Here is an 18,952-nt window from a genome sequence, read left to right as displayed (position 1 = left end):
CATCTGCTGCGTCTACGCGCTTTCCAGCACCTGCGGTTTTGCAGCAGGACTACTTGAAACACATTTCATTTATTTTAGCCTCAGGGCTTTCGCATTGCAGGGCTTTCGCATCATTCTGAATGATGCGGAGGTTCGTCATTCATACCGATAGCAACCATAAATTTTAGTGTTTGGTGCAGTTATCACACATGGTGCAGGAAATGTAGTCCATTGCTTCTCCTGCAGGCTGCCCTTGTTAAATGTTCTGCGGCATAAATAGTGTGTCATGCATAGTGGTGGTCTGCTCTGGATGCTGGTAGTGTGTGTGTTGCTAAACTAGTCATCTCCAGGTCTTCAGGTAGGTGGCTTCGGTGTTAGCTACCATTGCAGTATTTTTTCTGTTGGCAGAACCAGGCATGAAGTAATAGTGCAGTGTGGCTCTAGGCTTTCTGTTTCGCTCTAACCATGAACCGACTAGCCCAACATCATGTCTTACTAGGCTTTCTGTTGCAGTGGTGTGCTCTGAACCGTAGGTATTCATGTGTGCTGCTCGAACAGTCGTCTCGAGGTCTTGCTGTACCATGTACCTGGATAAGTGCTGTGCCTGGCACAACCAGATGCAGCACTTGTAGTACCTGCTGAAATCAAAGGCACACAAGTATTTTAGACGCCTTACTGAACACAAATGAGGTGTCTCCGTAGCTTCCTGTGTGGCGAGGTATGATCATTGCTGTTCAGTTATTCTCGAAAGTGATGTGCTTTTTTTATAGCAGGAGTCCGGCACACTTCTGGGGGGCTTGCTGTCCACCCGGCTGCAGATAGTTGGACGTGCCCAGACATGTATCCTTTGTCCAATGGTCAGCTTGGGAACCAACATCATATGCAGAACAAAGACTGGTTAAGCCAAACCAGCACACATTTTTCTCTCGGCAGAACCTGCCTGCTAGAGATCCCAGGTGGCGGATAGGGAAGCGCCTATCGCAGTCGGGCCCTGCTCCTCTGCATTTTGTGCAGTCACTTGCAAGACGCTGTTAGCAGAAAAAACCGTGAAAAAACTGATTATGCCTGCAGTTAATTCCCCATGACTGGCATAGGTGCAGTTGAGGCTAGTGTGATAAGAATGGTGCTTGCACCCGCGGACCAACAGGTGTTGATTTCAGCAGGATCCCGCCTACTTGCCAAGCATGCACCGGGAGGATTCTGCAAATACACCTATACAAGACAATAAACTGATTTACAACTGCTATGCTAAGTGGCCTTGTGCATCTTTTTGTATTTTGCCACAAGGGTGAAATACAGAGCTATATGTTAAGTTGTGAAAGAGCAATGAAGCCACCAAACTTGATTTTGAGATGTTGCTAAGCAAATATATTTCCTATGATTCAGTTGTGTATGGCAGTTCGATGAACTACAGAACAAAACTTTGTGATGCAATTGGAAGGTTCATACCTTGAGTTAGCTGTAAGATATTCGTAACCATGTCAGTATGTTGATTCACACATCAGCAGGGTAGTTGAATTCTGAAAGTTTTGGTCCACCACCGCAGTTCTATAACCCTTTTAAACAACTTATAGAGCAGTTGAATTGCAAATAAGCCGCTACTACACACAAACTGAAGCACATTCCAAAAAAGTGGTCTGGATGCATTGCAAGCAAAAATGGTCCGAGGTGGTACAGTACTTTACCCTGCCAGTGGCAAGCTGAAATGCTGTTTTGGTGCACGTGATGCTTACCTTTGGTCACTTGGACGATGCACAAGCTTGTCCGTCAGGAGAGACTTTGTGACCTTAGCAAGGCAATGTTGTCAGCAAATCGCAGAATACTAAGATATTGTCCATTAATTGTTTTCCCTGAGTGTTCCGACAATAATTCTTGCATGCAAGTGAACAATGGAGAAATTGTCTTACTGTACACCATCATTCTTTATTCAACTTTTATTGCTTTCTCTATGGGGCCTATTTAGTTGCACAGCCAGTGTAAATATCTTGCAGTACTTTCGCATATGCCTCTTCTGCACCTTGGTTCCGCAACGTCTTGATGACTGCTGGTTAACAGTTAGCTTTCTCAAAATATATGACTGCTATATAAAGGGGTTGGTTTCACTGCATCTCTCTACCAGCCGGTTGATAGTGCAGACATGATCTATTGTCAAGCAGTGTTGTGCGGTACATGGCTACAAACCGTGGCATCCTACAAGAACGGTTTGCTCAACGTGCTCTCTTCACCTTCAAGCCTCGTCTCTCAAGTTCTGGGAAGCAACCCGGGCACCATACTGCAAGAGGCAAGTACCTCAATACATTGACAACAGCAGTGCAATATTGGAATGCTTCCATGCAAATCTGGGCTACCACGACGGGCAGTAAAAGACGCAAAATATCAAGCGCCAAAAACTACTCAATTCATGCAGGCAAAGCAAAAACGGCCACACGATTGCAAAGAACGAGAGAGGTGCCTCCTTTTTTTTTGCTGCAATCCATAAACTGCATAAGTTTAGCATATTGGGTAGCGGTCAGACCAGATATGTGCAGTGCTTCAACGCTAAACAGGCATCGTAGAATGATTCCTTCGGTGAACCCGCTGCATAGGCGCGACCAAAATGCAGAGCACACTTCGACATGCTAACTCTTCTCATGCGTTCCGCAGTCTGCTTTCAGCACTCGCGCCAGCTACGGCGGCCGCACTGGTGCTTGAATGAAGAATGATAACACGTAAGGAATTCAAGTTTGAATAACATAAGCAGTTACTAAGAATAAGCAGTGCAAACGCATCGCAAAGTTGTCAGCATGCCACCCAAGGATTTTTTACGTTCTACATCACTCACGTTGACAGCCGCCACCACCGTCATCACAATCGCTCGCATTCCATCCTCTCGGTGCTCTAATCCTGAGCCACCAGCTGGGTAACAGTAGACACACTCGCTCAATACTCGCAAAGTCCACGACAGCTTTTGCTCTTAACCAGAGCAGTTAATGCAAATAAAACTCGGCGCCGCTACTGCTCCGCCATATTTGAATTCGTTTACCGGATTTGTGCTAGGCTTGTGGCCAGTCTTGACCCTCGATGGATACAGGCTCGTAAATTCGCAACGCGGAAGTACATTTTTTCTTTACAGTGATTCCGAAACTGCCTTATTTTATTGAACAGCACAACTCTGAAGGCGCACTGCAAGGGTTTTTTTTTTGCATTTTTCCACTGAGATACGCTGGTTGTTGCCTTTACTACCTTTACCTATGAATGAAAGTGATCCTTGCGAGGCGATATAGAAAAAAAAAAAAAATTTTCCCCATATTCTTCCTGAGCGATGCAGCGTTGGCCCGTCAGGTTGATGCCAATTTTACAGGTCTAAATTATCAGCTAGTGCTTTTGCGCACCTCGAATTCTGCAATACTGTGGTCCTGCTACCTCCACGTCATTTTGGTAATAAGACTGCCGAAAAACAAAAAGCAGATTTATGCAGCTGGTGCCGTTCATAAAGCTCATTTACAGAAAATCACTGCTGGTTCCGACGTGACACGCTATGTCGCTGCGTAAAATGAGACGCGACGAGGCCGGCAAGGAGGGACGAGGCGTAGCCTGCAAAGTGTCACTTAGTTTATTAGGTGTAACTGACCAACGCCAAACGACACAAACAGCAAAAATGGGAGTCCTCGCACGTCAATTCTGGTGGTAAGGCAGCAAATTGTTGAAAACACAAGCCATGTGATGGCGGCACATAACACTAACACAACATAGAACGTTTGAAGAAAATGAAAGAGATAGCTTTAGTTTACAGCCATACTTTTGCAGGCTGTGTACGCCCCTCACATTATCAGGGTAAAATGAAGAGTTACACACAGGCACTGCACGCTGTAATACTGACTTCAAGGAGGTCAAAGGAACAGCCGGGACTCCATGTCAGACTTGCAGCTAAAACCTCATATAGTAAGATATAAGTTAAAAAAAAACAGCAGTTCCCAACACTGGGCCGCAGTCCGCGGCGTCCTGTATTACTCCGGTGGCTAATTGCAACAGAAAACGAAATCAGCTTTTTCATGTTTGACTACGTCAACCAATCCATGTATCAAAATTTGAGTCATAATTTTTTTGTTGTGATGAGCTTCTTGTTTAGAAAACAAGAAACATTTATCCAGTGGACTACTTTTTCATCGTGGAGGAATTCTGTGGGCGGAGGCTGAATGTGGGCGGAGCTTTACTGCAGACTTAAGTTGCATCAGACTATAGTTTAAGTTGTCCTCAAATGCCTCCACTGACAACTTCTCCGAAAGGTGTGCCTCCACCACTTATCTGCATATGTTTGGACATACCCATGCTTCTCATTTTTTTTTTATGTTCACCTACAACATCCTGTTTCCAACATATCCTTCATCCCTCATTATGAAACCAAACCAATGATGCGTCAACTTGTGTGCTTTACACCTGCATATGCCACCATAACCATGCCCCTTATTATGATCTCAATTTATCATAGTCACTCCACAGATCTTTCTGAGCAATCACACCTGACATATGCTGAATACGTGATAATTACAATATACATCGCAAAAAATACAATCGCACATTGCACCACCGTTGTTCCTTTGAGGAACTTGGTTGGTTGGTTTTGGTTTATGGGGTTTAATGTCCCAAAGCGACTAAGGCTATGAGAGACGCCGTGGTGGAGGGCTCCGGAAATTTCGACCACCTGGGGTTCTTTAACGTGCACTAACACCGCACAGTACACGGGCCTCTAGAATTTCTCCTCCAAAGAAATTATAGCCGCCGCGGCCGGGACCTTTGAGGAACTGGACAAAATTATGAGCAGGTACAGTGAATTACCAATTCATTTTAGAAAACAAAAGACATCTGTAGCCGAACAGGAAAAACTAAAAAATGTTGAAATTTTCAAGTCTTGTCATGCAACAAAGTCACTGCAAATACAAAGCATTGTATAAAAATATGCATCTACATGAACAAGCACCAAAATAAAGTTGACCATTCATGCCACTTAAGAAATTACACTTCCATAAACTCAATTTCTAAAATTTGCACACTGTCCTCACAAGGCACACATTTCAGTTTACCTCCAACTAAAACTATTTGAAAGTATGTCAAGCCATCTAAGGTTTGACTAAGCTGACAAAGGCTTCCAATTGGAACATTTGCTTGATTTATTCATGAAACACCCCCAAAATTTTGCCCCTTTTGAAAACAAGCGAACACAGAGCTGTCAATTTCAACACATCACACAACAATGTGACTGGGAACAAATCATAGCATAAAAATGTGCACACACATGACAGAACAGCAATATGAAGATAATTCACACTAAGTGACAGGACCGATTTTTATACACACAAGTTCTAAACCATTTCACATTGGTAGCACCAGGCACACACTTCAGTTCGCTACCATAAATAACCTTTTAAAGAATGTCTAACCATTCAAGTTTTACTAACCTTACACAAGTCATGAACATCTTAACATACCCAACATTTCACTTTTTTTTTAAACAACCAACGAAAGGAGCACTGCAGTTTGTCCATTTTGGAGACAGTATATCTGAATGCTATGCCCCAGTAAAATGTAATGGTCACCAGAGTGAGCAGATGTTGCTTCCCTTGGAGCCTTACAGTTGAAAGACAGAATTGAACAGTATGCCCTAAGACCATGCTTCCATGGTCCATGTGGCCCATGCTCCACTACATGGGGCCGCACGCATGAACAGTCCTTACATTAGGGCCATATCAGATTTCGAGAAGGCATTCACCAACCACTTCGTACATGCACTCAAGCTATATGAATATGCCTGTTCCTACCGCCGGATGGAGCAACCGGACGAGACCGTTTGTTTTTAGCACTGCTCTCCATACCATGGTTAAACACTGAGACTACGCACCACCTACTACTGAAGATATGCTTGTTTCAAGAATGCTTCATCATTGGTTTGATTGACTGCAAGCTTTCAGACCAGCTCTTTTACAGCCCTAAGTTAATGTTGTGTGAGGCGTTTCTACAGGGCGCTGCTCAGTCCCACAAAAACGAACGCTGGCTGAAATAAAGGCTCTTAGCTTCTGGCATTGAGAGTGTCTCGGTTGCTGTGGCTCCGTCTGCTAGCCTGGATCACGGCTAGGCTTGGCTAGGTCACCTCCTCATGGTGTTATAATTGCTTGGAATCCAGGATCAAGTTCCTTCAAGGCACGCTAACTCAAGACCATCTTCGTTGTGAACTCTCATGCTTCTGAGACACAACCTCAGTTCGCCAGTTTGGTAGGCCCAGCGCCACCACCAGCGTTCAACTTGTATGAGCTGGCTTCCTGGTCATCATGGGTCGAACAATTTGAAGATTTTTCTGTCGCTATGGCAGAGTCTTTGGCAATGGATGAAGTCAAGGTTCGTACGCTGCTGTAGTGTGTGGGAGCTCAAGTGCGCCATGTTCTCAATTCACTTGCGCACTCGGAGGTGGAATGTGTGTCGTACGCATAAGTCAAGCAACACCTCACAGCCTAGTACATCCATCCAGTGAACGAAGTTCACGAAAGTTTTCGCTTTCATAAGCACATACGTAGCAACTTTCATAAGCACATAAAGAGCGAAGGAGGCTTCGGATGCAGGCTAGGCCGTGCTTCGCATTGAACTCTGTGATCAAGATGAAAGTATCAGCCGATGGCAGCTCCTTTAGTCTTGGTGCCATCCTGCTACTAAAGCAGCCTTCCAGTGAGCATCAAACAGTTTTTGCATCACTCGCAGCATGTCTGTGGTCGACTTGCCACCTCTGCAGATTTAGTGATTCTGTCTGAAGCTGATGTGCTTCCAGTGCCAGGTGCTGTATGTACCTAGCAAGCTGTTAGCCACTGCAGACATGCCCTCATGTGCACTACTGGACGGCCCACTGCCAAGGCAAGCTAATCTTGTTGAGCTGTTTGTTGAAATAATTCTTTGCACCCTCCCAGATTTTGTCTCCACTTACCAAGACAAACGTCGCAAAGCTGAACCCAATGATGGCGAGTGCAACCTTCTGCTAGAGTACTGCACCAAAGGTTGGCCCAGGCACTCGAGACTACTGCTTCCGATTTAAGGAGTACTGGAAAAATCAAGAAACCTCAGTGTTTTCAAGGTGCTAAGTTACGATTCGAGGTTCGTTCTTCGGGCTCCACCAATGGTACCCCACCATCTGAGACGGTATAACAGAAAAGATCAGGCAACACGTGACTTGAGGGAAAATTTGGCTTATGGTTTATGGGCGTTTAACGCCCCAAAGCGACTCAGGCTATGAGGGACGTCGTAGTGAAGGGCTCCGGTAATTTCGACCACCTGGGGTTCTTTAACGTGCACTGACATCGCACAGTACACGGGCCTCTAGAATTTTGCCTCCATTGAAATTCAGCCACCGCGGCCGGGATCGAACCCGCGTTTTTCGGGTCAGCAGCCGAGCACCGTAACCACTGAGCCACTGTGGCGGAGCAATTTGAGGGAAAGTAAAGTGAAGCTTTATACAGGAATTCACATTTTTTAACAGACTGAGAAGCGAGCACAACAACATAGAACTGGCTATGGGAAAATCATCCCTCCTTGGCATCGCCGAAGATGCAAAAGATCTAAACCTAGTTCAGAACAGTTTACCAGGCTCCGGGGTCTGGTTTTAAAGACCAAGAAGACTGGCCCACATTTTACATCACCCAATAACAACAAACTCAACACATGATTGGTTTACAAACAGACTTTCCGCAAGGTTCAGAACCTTTTTCTAACGAAATAAAACAGAAAACGCATGAAAAAAAACACATCAAAAACACTCCCACATGTCGTCGGCCTCCAGAAGTCTCGTGACCCTGATGGCCTCCCCCCATCAGGGCAATTATTGGACTCTAACGAACCACTACCACTGCGAATAAAAAAAAAAACGAAAGCGCTGAACTGCGTTTCTATGCCATTCGTCTTCACGATGACTGCTGACAGACATCCCCCGAAATCCCGGAAGTGGCACAAACCCTGCTGTTGCTGCCTTTGAACGTACGGGGACGTCCCTTTTGTCTGGCTGCATTTTGTTATGCCAGCCCATTTCTTGAGATCTGTTGATACACGCCACAATGTCACGAAGCCTGATAGCCGCGTCCTTGCTGACTGTACGTCACACTAACTGCTCCCAGACGATCTTTACTATGTCAGGACGGGGGGGTGGTCGACGTATGGCGGCTTTGATGGGGTGACGCCCTCCACCATTTTTGGCACCTTTGGTGCGAAACAACTCCGTGAAGGGCAATTAGCAAACCATGGCAGCTGACCCGCGCCTCCGCGCGCAGCTGCATCGTTCTCGCAGACAGCACTTCGGGTGGCTCCGGGAAAACGTGCCCCCGTCCTTCCCTCTAACTCTATCGCAGCTCAACATCCGCCTGCCTCGCCTTGTGTGCTTCTTGTCGACACACACGACGGGGGTTGCGAGGAGATTGCCGCCTCAGGGCACCGGTACAGCCACAAAAGGACAGAGCAACAATGCAGTGGGCATCCACCGATCCTTCACAGGTTACTTCTCAAAGAAGCCGCACGGCTCTTCAGCATTCCACAGGGATCTCATTCATGACGGGCATCAAGGAATTAATTGAAGCACAGGCACTGCTCAAGAGTCGGTGTGGTGGCCTACAGTCAACAGCCACAAAGAGATCGGCTGTGGCAAGAGCGCAGAACCAAGGAAGCCTTCTCAGACTCCAAGTCTTCCCTAGGTTGAGGTGGGAGCTGACCTTTTCCAACCTTCCCTGAAGCCACTGGTCAGCACTGTACAACAACACAGCAGTCATGATAGCCATGGCATTCCAGGAGTAGTCCGCAGCGACAACGGTCCATAATTCTCATACAAAGTCATCTTTACCTTCGCAAAGCCTTAAGGCTTCAGGCATGTCACCAGCAGCCCAAGATTCCCACAGTCCAAAGCTGAGGTGGACAGGATGGGGTGTATCATCAAGGACCTGGTGCACAAAGTGAACAATGCTTTCCTGGCACTGCCTGTCTACCAGGAAATTCCTGGCATCAGTGAAGTAAGCCCAGCTCAACTTCTCTTTGGCAGACGCCTGCAAACCGGAGTTCCTAAGACATCAAAACGGCTTGAACCATGCTGGCCCTCGTCTCAGTCGTTTAACCTGAGTGATCAAGCTAACAGGAAAAGGAATGCAGCTCAGGTACAGTGCCCACTTAAGACGAGTGGGCAAGGTTGGATGCGCGACATAAATAGCCCTGCATTCTGGGACCAGTTCAACATCCCCCAGCCATATGTAGTGGAGGACCTGAAGGAAGTTCTTCAATGTTGCAGGTTATTCCTCACCCCACTGTCCAATGTTGTAAGGTCCGAGGGTCCTGCCGAATGTGTTACCGGAGATGAGCCCAAGAGGAAGCCATCAAGCAGTGAGACTAATACAGCGGGACGCAGGTAGTTCTTCCTAGCCCGACCTCATGGCTTCACCCCCGTCACAACCTTCAAGTTCACCCTTTTGAGTGTCAAGGTTTAGAAAACTGATCCGAAGGCCCAGATGACTGAACTGATGCTTGTGTAGTGCAGAGCATACTGTGCATTTCTGTTCCTTTCTTAAACAAGGGGGGATGTAGTGTGCGTTGTGCTAGGTGGCATCACTGCTTTCTCGGCTACATATATCATGTGCAACAACGCTTTGAGGCCTTTTGCCCGCTAACCAGCACGGTGTGTGGTTCACTCCTGTGGAAGCACATCCCACTACAGTCACATGAGAAGGTGCAGAAGAGAAAGCACAAGTGCCCCACAGTCACACAGGGGGCAGTCAAAGCAACAAAGCTGAGTCACAGTGTCACTGCATCCAAAAATTTGTCCGGGCACTCACTCCACCACTGGAGAGGAACTGGATGTTTGCTTCATTCTTCTGATAGAAAAAGATGCAGTCAAGCCTTGCTAGAACGAAATGGTTTTGAATCCCCTTTGAACCAGTCATAAAAATTCGTGCATCTGGCACCTATTTTTTTTATGACAAAATTTTCCTGCCACTGCACATTATGTTGAAATGCATCTGTAACGCATACGGAACCAGGTATAGTGGCAACAACGTTTGTGAGATGGTGCTTCCAAGTTCTATGATTGCTATGGCTGCATAAAAAATATTTGGCTTGTGCTAACACAGCATTACATGGCAGTGAGGCACTGCTCTTCGAGATAAACATCTGGCCGCACCACACATTTAAAAGCCGGTTTACCATTTACAGGGGCAGAGCTAAGGGTTTCCACAGATTCTCCATGTATTTAGCAACTGCTCTTCCTGTCCAATAGTTCAAGCTTACCAATGCTTGGCATAATGAAGTACGCCAGCAGGTTAATGGATGTGAATCATGGTCGGTGTGTTGGGTTTATGGCACATAGGCAACTGAGGCCATCATGCGCCAAACACAAGGTATTTTAAAAGTTTTTTGTTGAATATTACGGACATGTAAACAGTCATCTCTGGTGTAGAGGCCTTCAAGACGTTAATATTACCGTTTGAAATTTTAGAAATGACTACTAGTAAAAGCTTTAAAGAGGGCTGGGAAACCTCAGTAGCTATCCGGATGTGAATAATGCTCGCCATGAGGTGATTGCTGCGAAGCTACACATTGGATATGAGCGATGCCAATGTGGGAAGCTTTCAATTCATTTAGGCCGCACCAATGGCAAAATCATTGCAAAAATGCCTCTGTGCTGGGCAATGTCAGTGAACAATAAAGAGCCCCACGTGATGCTGCAGACTCAATGGAGCAGATACAGCTCAGAAACACATAAGGAACAGGTCTCACTGCCACCAAGTTACTCACCAAAACCTTACAATGATTGCACTGTCCATTGCTGTAAGTACTGCAGGCTGTAGTGCAGGTCCTATGGCCTGCAGTACTCGTCCCCAAGCTGGTGGCCCTTGGACCCGCAGTGATGGCACTGGCGGATGATATACCTGGCAGGCACACCTGAGAACGGTGCCAGGATGCCCACTCCACAGAATCTTGCGAGGCCCCTGGCGAAGACCTCTGCCAGCTCCTGGATACCTTCACCAGCCGACAGGTGACAGCCATCGGTGGCGAAAAGGTGCCTCTTGGGTGTCTTTATTGCATCCAGGAAGCGATGCTGAAAACAAAATGCGATATGCTGATAAATAAGGTAAATTGAGCAATAAATCCCGATAGCATACAGCTGCAACAAGTACTTCAGCTTTCTGGCAGATCTCACCAGTAAACAATGCATAAAGAAGGCAGAAAGAATGCATCCACACAAATGCAGTGCTCACTGAAAACCAAATTAAAATGCCTTAATTATATTCAAGGCAGGTAACCAAGCACACAAGGATAAGAATAGAGACCCGGATGTCCCCCTGTGCTAGGAGTGCTTTTTGGCAAGATACTGGCATATATTGATACCTGTATCTTCTCCTACTGCAGTCTTCTCAGCTACTATAATTTTCTTTTTTTTTTTTCAGAATGAGTCTGTGAACAAAGGTTCACAGGAGCTACAATGTGCAGCCGTGTCCTACGTGCACCGGTTTAGCTGAGAGAAGAATTCTACTGTGGTCGTTTATTTCCGCAACAGTCGGTACAAAAGCATTTACCCTAGTTGTCACTGTGGCCACTGCCGTGCCACGACACTTAGCTACAATCTGAGCTGCCAAGAGATGTCCAAGGTAGCTGACCAGACACTGGAGAATGTGCAGTACATAACAAAGAGTGGCATGTTTGCGCATGAATGCCTGCATATCTACACGTTACAACTTGCCTACCTGGCCTTTTGGAAGACAGATCTGCCACTGTTAACGTACCAGAGACTCACAGGCAACTGGACGCTGCATGCTCAATCATATGCTATGCATATACACTCCCTAGGCTCTTGCGATAATGTCATGCCCCACTCCAGGTATCGGTTTCGATGTTTGCTTGTCTTGCAATAAACTCCGCATTGTGTTTTGTGCAAGCTGTAAACAAACTGCTTTTAAAAACAGCAATGTGTTCCAACATTTTCTACAGTAAAAATGAGGATATAAGTTGGACAGCAATGTATGTGGGTGATATGTGTGATATGTGGGCACATATCGCCCACACACATAGCTGCTAAAAATGTTTAGTATTTTTTTGACAAATTTCTTCAGATAATCCAAACCATAACATAAATTTCACAATTTTTCAGTGGTAAAAGCAGCCGTGCCAACGCGCATTAAAATCGGTACCATAAAACTACTGGAACTCATCGCATCACTCAAATTCTCGGTTTGCCAAAAATTTCGCTCATTCATCGCCCAAAAGCAACTCGCAAGAGCAGCCAATCATAGAAGCATGTGCTGATTTGCAAAGGAAGTATTTTAGCAAGGTTTCAGCGAAGAAGCTGCCAATGCTCGCCTCATCTGAGCTATAGCTCGTTGAAATAGTCAAGTGAAAGCTTGGTAGGCATTGTCTAGTGTCTGACAGAAACCCGTCTGGTCGGGACGGTACATGAAGAAAACAGAAGGCACCGACCAAAAGAAAGGATGGCATGACGTTTTGGCTCCCCCACGGGAGTGTAGATTGGGGGCAAGTTTCCGTCATTCCGATTAAGCGTATGCGCTGTCGTGTGAATAATCAGCGATTCCAGATAAAGCCGTCACTTCTCGTCCCTTACTTTTGTGATCACACGTGCTTCTGCCCAGTTTATGTTGTGTGCGGCGGACACCGAGTGCTCGGCAAGCACATTTTGATCTGCACACCGGTCTCTGACATCACTCTGGTCATCACGTATTCTTCGCTCAAGTCACCCAACTCGCCGATGTACACAGATGAGCAGTCCGCACATGGGATCGAATACACAACACATGGGGAACTTTTCCTTCTTCAGCTTGTCTTTGGTTTACACAAGCTGACTCCTCAATTTTCGAGCTGGCACATGTGCGGTCTTTACATCATAGGACCGCAATATGCGCGCCAAAGGTTCGCTGATGCCAGGAACTTAGGGAATTAAGACCGAATTGCTGAAGATGTGCATGTACGGCGTGACTTGTCCACCTGTGGCTATCCTGTACACGTCATGGACTCTGTACAGCATCAAAAGGGACGTCCCAGGCTCCAAGCTGATCCCGCTACCCAGAAACGAGCCGTGATTCCCTATGTTCCTGACATCAGCGAACCTTTGGCGCAGATATTACGGTCCTACGATGTAAAGACCGCGCATGTGCCAGCTTGTCACATGTAATAAGAAATTGGAAATAGAAGTATGAACTAAAGAAGTTTGGAGAAGACGAGGATGACGATAAGCATTACTTTTATTAATCCAAGAATAACGAAGATGAAGAAGCATTTGGTGAGGTGGGAAGAGATGATTGGTGGAGAAGAGAAGACAATGACGACGATGACAAGGATGGCGTGTAGCAACGCCAAGGCTATAAAAGCGCCAAAAGGCTGCTTGGAAGAAGCTTCTCCACAATCAGTGTCCCAAAAACTGGATCGATTACAAGTTCATTGCTGCTACGTTTAAGCGCACTGTATCTCGTGCAAAGGAGTTGTACCATACTGAACACTACGAATTCCTTTCGAAATCAGGTAATAGGCGTGTTTTATTCAATTACCTAAAATCCAGAAAAGTAATCTCGACCACCATGAGCGCTGTCTCCCTAGTTCAGTCTCCGACTGAACTTGCTCAGTCTCTAGAAGAGATAGGCAGAGGCCTTGAGCGTCGGTTTACAGCTCTTCTTCCTTCTCCTCCGAGATTTCTTGCCACATTGGACGATTTCGAGGACGTCACCCTCACTGAGCTCTCGAACACTGTATCCTGCCTTCCACCCGTGGCCCCTGGCCCTGATGGTGTCCCTTCTTCTACGATGAAAATTTTGTTCGAGGAATCTCCCACCGACTTACTGGCACTTATAAATTACTCTCTTAAGGGGCCATGGATTCCAACTGAATGGCGTCTAGCAAAGATCATCCCTTTGCTTAAAAAGCTGGGACATGGTTATGTGTTAGACAATATAAGGCCAATTTCTTTAACTTCGAATCTCGTAAAGTTAATTGAGAGGGTGTTGCATGGTAGAATAATGTCTGTTATTTCAGAGACTGGGTTGTTGAACCCTTGCCAGATAGGTTTCAGGCCAGGATGCTCTATATGGTGTGCCCATACTGATCTGGAGAGCCGCATACAGTTAGCTCGTCGCCGAAACCAATACGCAGCGCTTGTTACTTTAGATGTTTCTAAGGCTTATGACAGCGTTCAGCACAGGACGCTTTTGCAAAGACTACAGGCAGTAGGACTTCCGAGATACTTTGTGGCTTGGGTTGCTGAATTTCTTGCCGACAGGGAATTTTACTGCTTCCAGAACGGTATTTCATCAAGCAGGTTTCGACAAGCGAGAGGAGTGCCCCAAGGGGCGGTCCTCTCCCCTGTACTTTTCAACATCTTACTCAGCAGTATTCCGTGCAGTACCAAGGTGTCCATCTATGTGTATGCTGATGACATCGCCTTTTTTGCTTCAGAGAACGACATTTCCTCTTTGTACCAGTCCTTACAGTCCTACTTAAATGTCCTGGACCAATGGTTAGGGGTCATTAATCTGTCCCTTAATGTCAATAAATGTGCTTTATTGGTTTTTCCACTCTCTCGTCCAGTTAATATCTCTATTGTTTATCAGAACCATGTAATTCCTCAAGTGCAAAGTATCAAATACCTCGGAGTAATTTATGATCCTTCTCTTTCCTGGCGGGCCCATATAGAGCACATCACTGCGAAAGGAGTCCGAGCAGTCGGTATCCTGCGCAGGCTGAGCAATGTTCGTTCTGGCATGAGAGGACACTCGCTTCTTATGATTTATAGAATGTACGTCCGTCCTGTCTTAGTGTTCGGCTGTGCTTTATTCTCTGGTGCGCCAGCGTATAAACTTCGCCCCTTGATTCTCTTGGAGCGGGAGGCGTTGCGCCTCTGTTTGGGCCTTCCAAAATTTGTGACGAATTCCGTTTTGTACCTGGAAGCGCGTATTCCATCATTGCCTTCAAGATTTCGGCTCTTAAAGGTGAAAACGTTTCTAAAAATGTGTGATTCATCGCTTCATGCCGCCAATTTGATCTTCCTTCGTCAGCCTCGGCCATTTTTCAACGAAACCTGGTCTCGTTTCCGCACCCCTCAGATTTGTTGAGTGCAATCCCTCCTTGACACCTTAAACGTCCGCATTTCGGACATCCTTCTCCTATGCGCCAATTCTTCATCTATCCAGATTGTCTTCGATGACATCTTTCCTAAACATGCAAAGTTAATGCCTTTTCATTTACTGAGCGGTTTGTTACAGGATTACTTGCTGCGTTTTAAATCTCATGTGCTCATAGCAACAGACGCCTCACAGTGTGAAGAAAAGGCCGGTGTTGGCATTTTGTCCATCTCCCTTGACTGGTCATTCTCTCTCCACCTTCCCGATTACACCCCCATTTATTTGGCCGAATTTCTAGCAGTAGCCTTGGCCTTTCGCAAATTAAACAGCTTTTTGTCTTCTGTCATAATTATGACGGATTCATTATCGTTGTGTTCCTCTCTCAACGCGCCTACAACATCTCAGGCTCTACACTTATTCAAATGCTTGATTCCTCCCCACGTGTGTTCGTTACGGTTGGTCTGGGTGCCTGGGCACACAGGAATCTATTTGAATGAGGTTGCCGATACCCTGGCGAAGGCATCTCTTCAAGGCCCAGTCGTATCTGTGCTTCCACCCAGCGCATATATTACTGCGGCCAGATTTAGCAGGTATCTGCTCTTGAATGAATTCGCAGCATCAGCTCTGACCTCCTCTCCCGAATTCCGGCATCTCCTTTACCCATGGAGCAGTAAAGGATGGCGATCACGCAAGCTTGAGGTTTCCTTCACGCGTCTACGTTGTCGCGTGGCTCACTTAAACTTCTACCTTTACAGATCTGGTCTGGCGGTCTCCCCATTGTGCCCGTTCTGCGGAGAACATGAAACGATAGATCATTTCTTGCTGACCTGCTGCCGTTTCTCCTCTTTACGGAGCCGCCTGCTAGAACATCCGTTATGACAGCTAGGTCTACCGCTGTCAGCTGGGGTTGTTCTGTCTCTTGGGGCTTCCTCCCTTGGGCACAGTAATTGGAATGTGATCTCCGCCATGCAAAACTTCCTTACAGACACTAAACGGCTGCCGCCTTAAGCTCTGTTCTTTCTCATGATCAGTATTTCTCTGCGCCGAAAGCTTTCTGAAACATGGAACTTTTAGCCCCGTTCTCAATTTCTGTCACCTATCTCAAAGTATTTGTTTAGCTTATTTCAATTACACATCTGAATTTCTTTCATATATTTCCTAAATTCAATTATCATTATAATTATTGTTTTTAATCCATCATTTTCTTGTTTAACATTCTGAGCACCTATCAGTCGCCGCCTGTGTCTTGGCCAATCCCCCGTAGTGGGTACGTGCCATTATTTAGAGGACAACAACAACAACAACAACAACAACATAAAAGCGCGAGGTGGGTCATGAACCCGATTGGAAGACAGCAACGCCGGCTACTGCTTCTCGAGTTCTACGGCGTCGCACGGTAGACTTCCTGCCGTTCCTGAGCCCATTCCGGCAGCTGACTTAATCACCTGCTATGGCCAGGGGAGCTCGAACGACACCACCAATAACGCTGCCAGTGACGCCAGCCCAAGCACTTCGAACGCCACCTCGACGCCGGCTACCAAGATGCCACTGACCGGGCCTATAATGCTTCTTCAGCACTGAACCGTGAGTACGAACACCGAACGCTAGTAGACTGGTTGTTCCCGGGCCATGTGTATTGATAGTCTTTGTGTTTTGTGAAAGTTTTGTTAGTTTCATGTGCTATTGTTTGTGTCGCATAGGTGTATTAAATGTGCATGTGTGAGGGTACATCAGTCGCCTAGTCCATTCTTTCGGCCTGAGTGTCCTGGGGGGATCCGTGACACAGCTCGAAAACTGAGGAGTCGTCTTGTGCAAATCAAAGACAAGCTGAAGAAGGAAAAGTTCCCAGGTGTTGTGTATTCGATCCCATGTGCTTACTGCGCGTATGTGTACATCGGCGAGTCGGGTGACTTTGAGCGAAGGATGCATGAACACCAGGGTGACGTCAGAAACCGACGCGCAAGATCAAAATGGGCTTGCTGATCACAAAATAAAGGGACAAGAAATCACGGCTCTATGTGGAATCGCTGATTATTTACACGACAGCGCATACGCTTAATCGGAATGATGCAAACTTGTCCCCAATCTACGCCAGGTGCCTGGGTTCACTCATGCGCCGTGTATAAATAACCGACCCAGCTATGTTATGCCTCATTGTGAACAAGGCTCCCGTGGGGGAGCCGAAACGTCATGCCATTCTTTCTTTCGGTCGGCGCCTTCTATTATCGTCTTGGTAGGCATAATGGAGCAAGGAAGGTCATTTTGGTTGGTTTGGTTTATTGGGGTTTAACGTCCCAAAGCAGCTCAGGCTATGAGGGACGCCGCAGTGTAGGGCTCCGGAAATTTCGACCACCTGAGGTTCTTTAACGTGCACTGACATCGCACAGTAGATCTAGAATTTCGCCTCCATCGAAATTCGGCCGCCGTGGCGGGGATCGAACCAGCGTCTTTCGGGTCAGCAGCCGAGCGCCGCAACCACTGAGCCACCGCGGCGGGGCGAAAATGAAAGTAGCTATATTATGCTGGCGCCAGACCGAAGACACGTTGGCATACTATTTGTCCTGTCAACTGCGCTGAGCCAGTATTTCACTTTTTTGTTCCTCGGCACACCGCTCCAGCGCTCGGCAGGCTTGCTGACTGCACTTGCCTTCCTCTAGCTGAAAGGCGCACAACAGTTAAGGTAAGCATGAATCGGTACTCACGTCTGGGTTCAAGGTGCCTACACACCGCATCCGCTCAAGTGCAGCCGTCAGCTTGCGGTGAAGCACGCGACGGCTTGCCTCGATCGGGAGTCTGTCGTGGCAAAACACCGCGGCAAGACCTTCGCCACGAACACGACGCGCAGCAGGTGCAGGACAAGGGCCTGTGACGTGAAATATATGAGAATTCCGTACAGAAATGAACCGAAATTGAAAGCGTTGAGCAACCACGCACCTACCTTGATGTTATCGCAAATCGCTTGCGGAGTGGCATTAGGGCCCGTGAGGTCATTACCTCCGACGTACACCACGGCAAAATCACTATGCTTAAAATTAAGTCGCCGCACAGCGCTTCGCACGGCGTCGTAGCCGCCGAGGCTAAATGTGCACGTCTCAGCCGACGGCCTTAAACGCAGGCGAGTCCTGCACAATCGCTTCAGTTGGCTGTTGCCGACCAGAACGCCTTGTTGAGCCACTGCTAAATGCACAAATACCGAGGCGCATACCTGCGAACGACCACTTTTTGTGCCTAGGGACTGTCAAGCGCTACGTTCCCTAGGTTTAATAAACTGGCGAACAAAAAGCTGTACTTTTGACGCGCTAGGGACATTACGGGGGTTGGTGTCCCTAGGTTCATTTTCTCATTTCAGTCGGACCCCAGCAGACGGGCAGCAGAAGAGCCATCACGCCGGAGCTACGCTCGCCGCCGGGGCCGCTCTTCTTTGTGCTAGCCCGTGGTGCTCTTGGCCCTTGTATCATGTAAAAGCCCTTGTACATACTGTACATAAAGTTCATTTGACTCACCGTCGCCTCGACCGTTTCATGGCTCGGACTCTCAGTCCCAACAGTGGTGGCAGCGGTGGGATGCCCCAGACCCAACAGTGGTGGCAGCGGTGGGACGCCTGAGACCCAACAGTGGTGGCAGCGGTGGGATGCCCCAGACCCAACAGGGCCCACCTCGCGCTGTCGCTGTGGTTGTGCGCCGCCAAATTACGCGGCACGGTGATGCCACACCACGTGACACGATGACATCACGGCAGTGGAGAAATGGGGGCCCACCTCGCGCCGTCACTGTGGTTGTGCGCCTCCAAATCACGTGATACATGAGGTCACACCACGTGACACGATGACGTCACAACAGTGGAGAAACGGGGGCCCACCTCGCGA

General features: G+C 47.3%; 1 protein-coding gene and 1 pseudogene across 3 annotated transcripts in view; one reads left to right on the top strand and one right to left on the bottom strand.

Moving 5' to 3' along the window:
• The window catches only part of LOC149328407 (uncharacterized), a 213,720-nt gene that overhangs the window by 53,165 nt on the left and 141,603 nt on the right, over nt 1–18,952 (top strand). The window lies entirely within an intron of this gene.
• On the bottom strand, nt 3,554–18,304 carry LOC149328408 (uncharacterized; annotated as a pseudogene). The gene is made up of 3 exons (XR_016285781.1): nt 18,025–18,304; nt 17,789–17,949; nt 3,554–11,062 (listed from the first exon to the last, which is right to left on the bottom strand). The product of XR_016285781.1 is annotated as an uncharacterized LOC149328408 (transcript).

This window comes from Amblyomma mixtum, chromosome 9 (genome assembly GCF_055824585.1).
Source record: "Amblyomma mixtum isolate Tamu chromosome 9, ASM5582458v1, whole genome shotgun sequence".
Classification (NCBI taxonomy): Eukaryota; Metazoa; Arthropoda; class Arachnida; order Ixodida; family Ixodidae; genus Amblyomma; species Amblyomma mixtum.
Note: the sequence above shows the minus strand (reverse complement) of the source record. Positions and strands in the feature narration are given on the sequence as shown.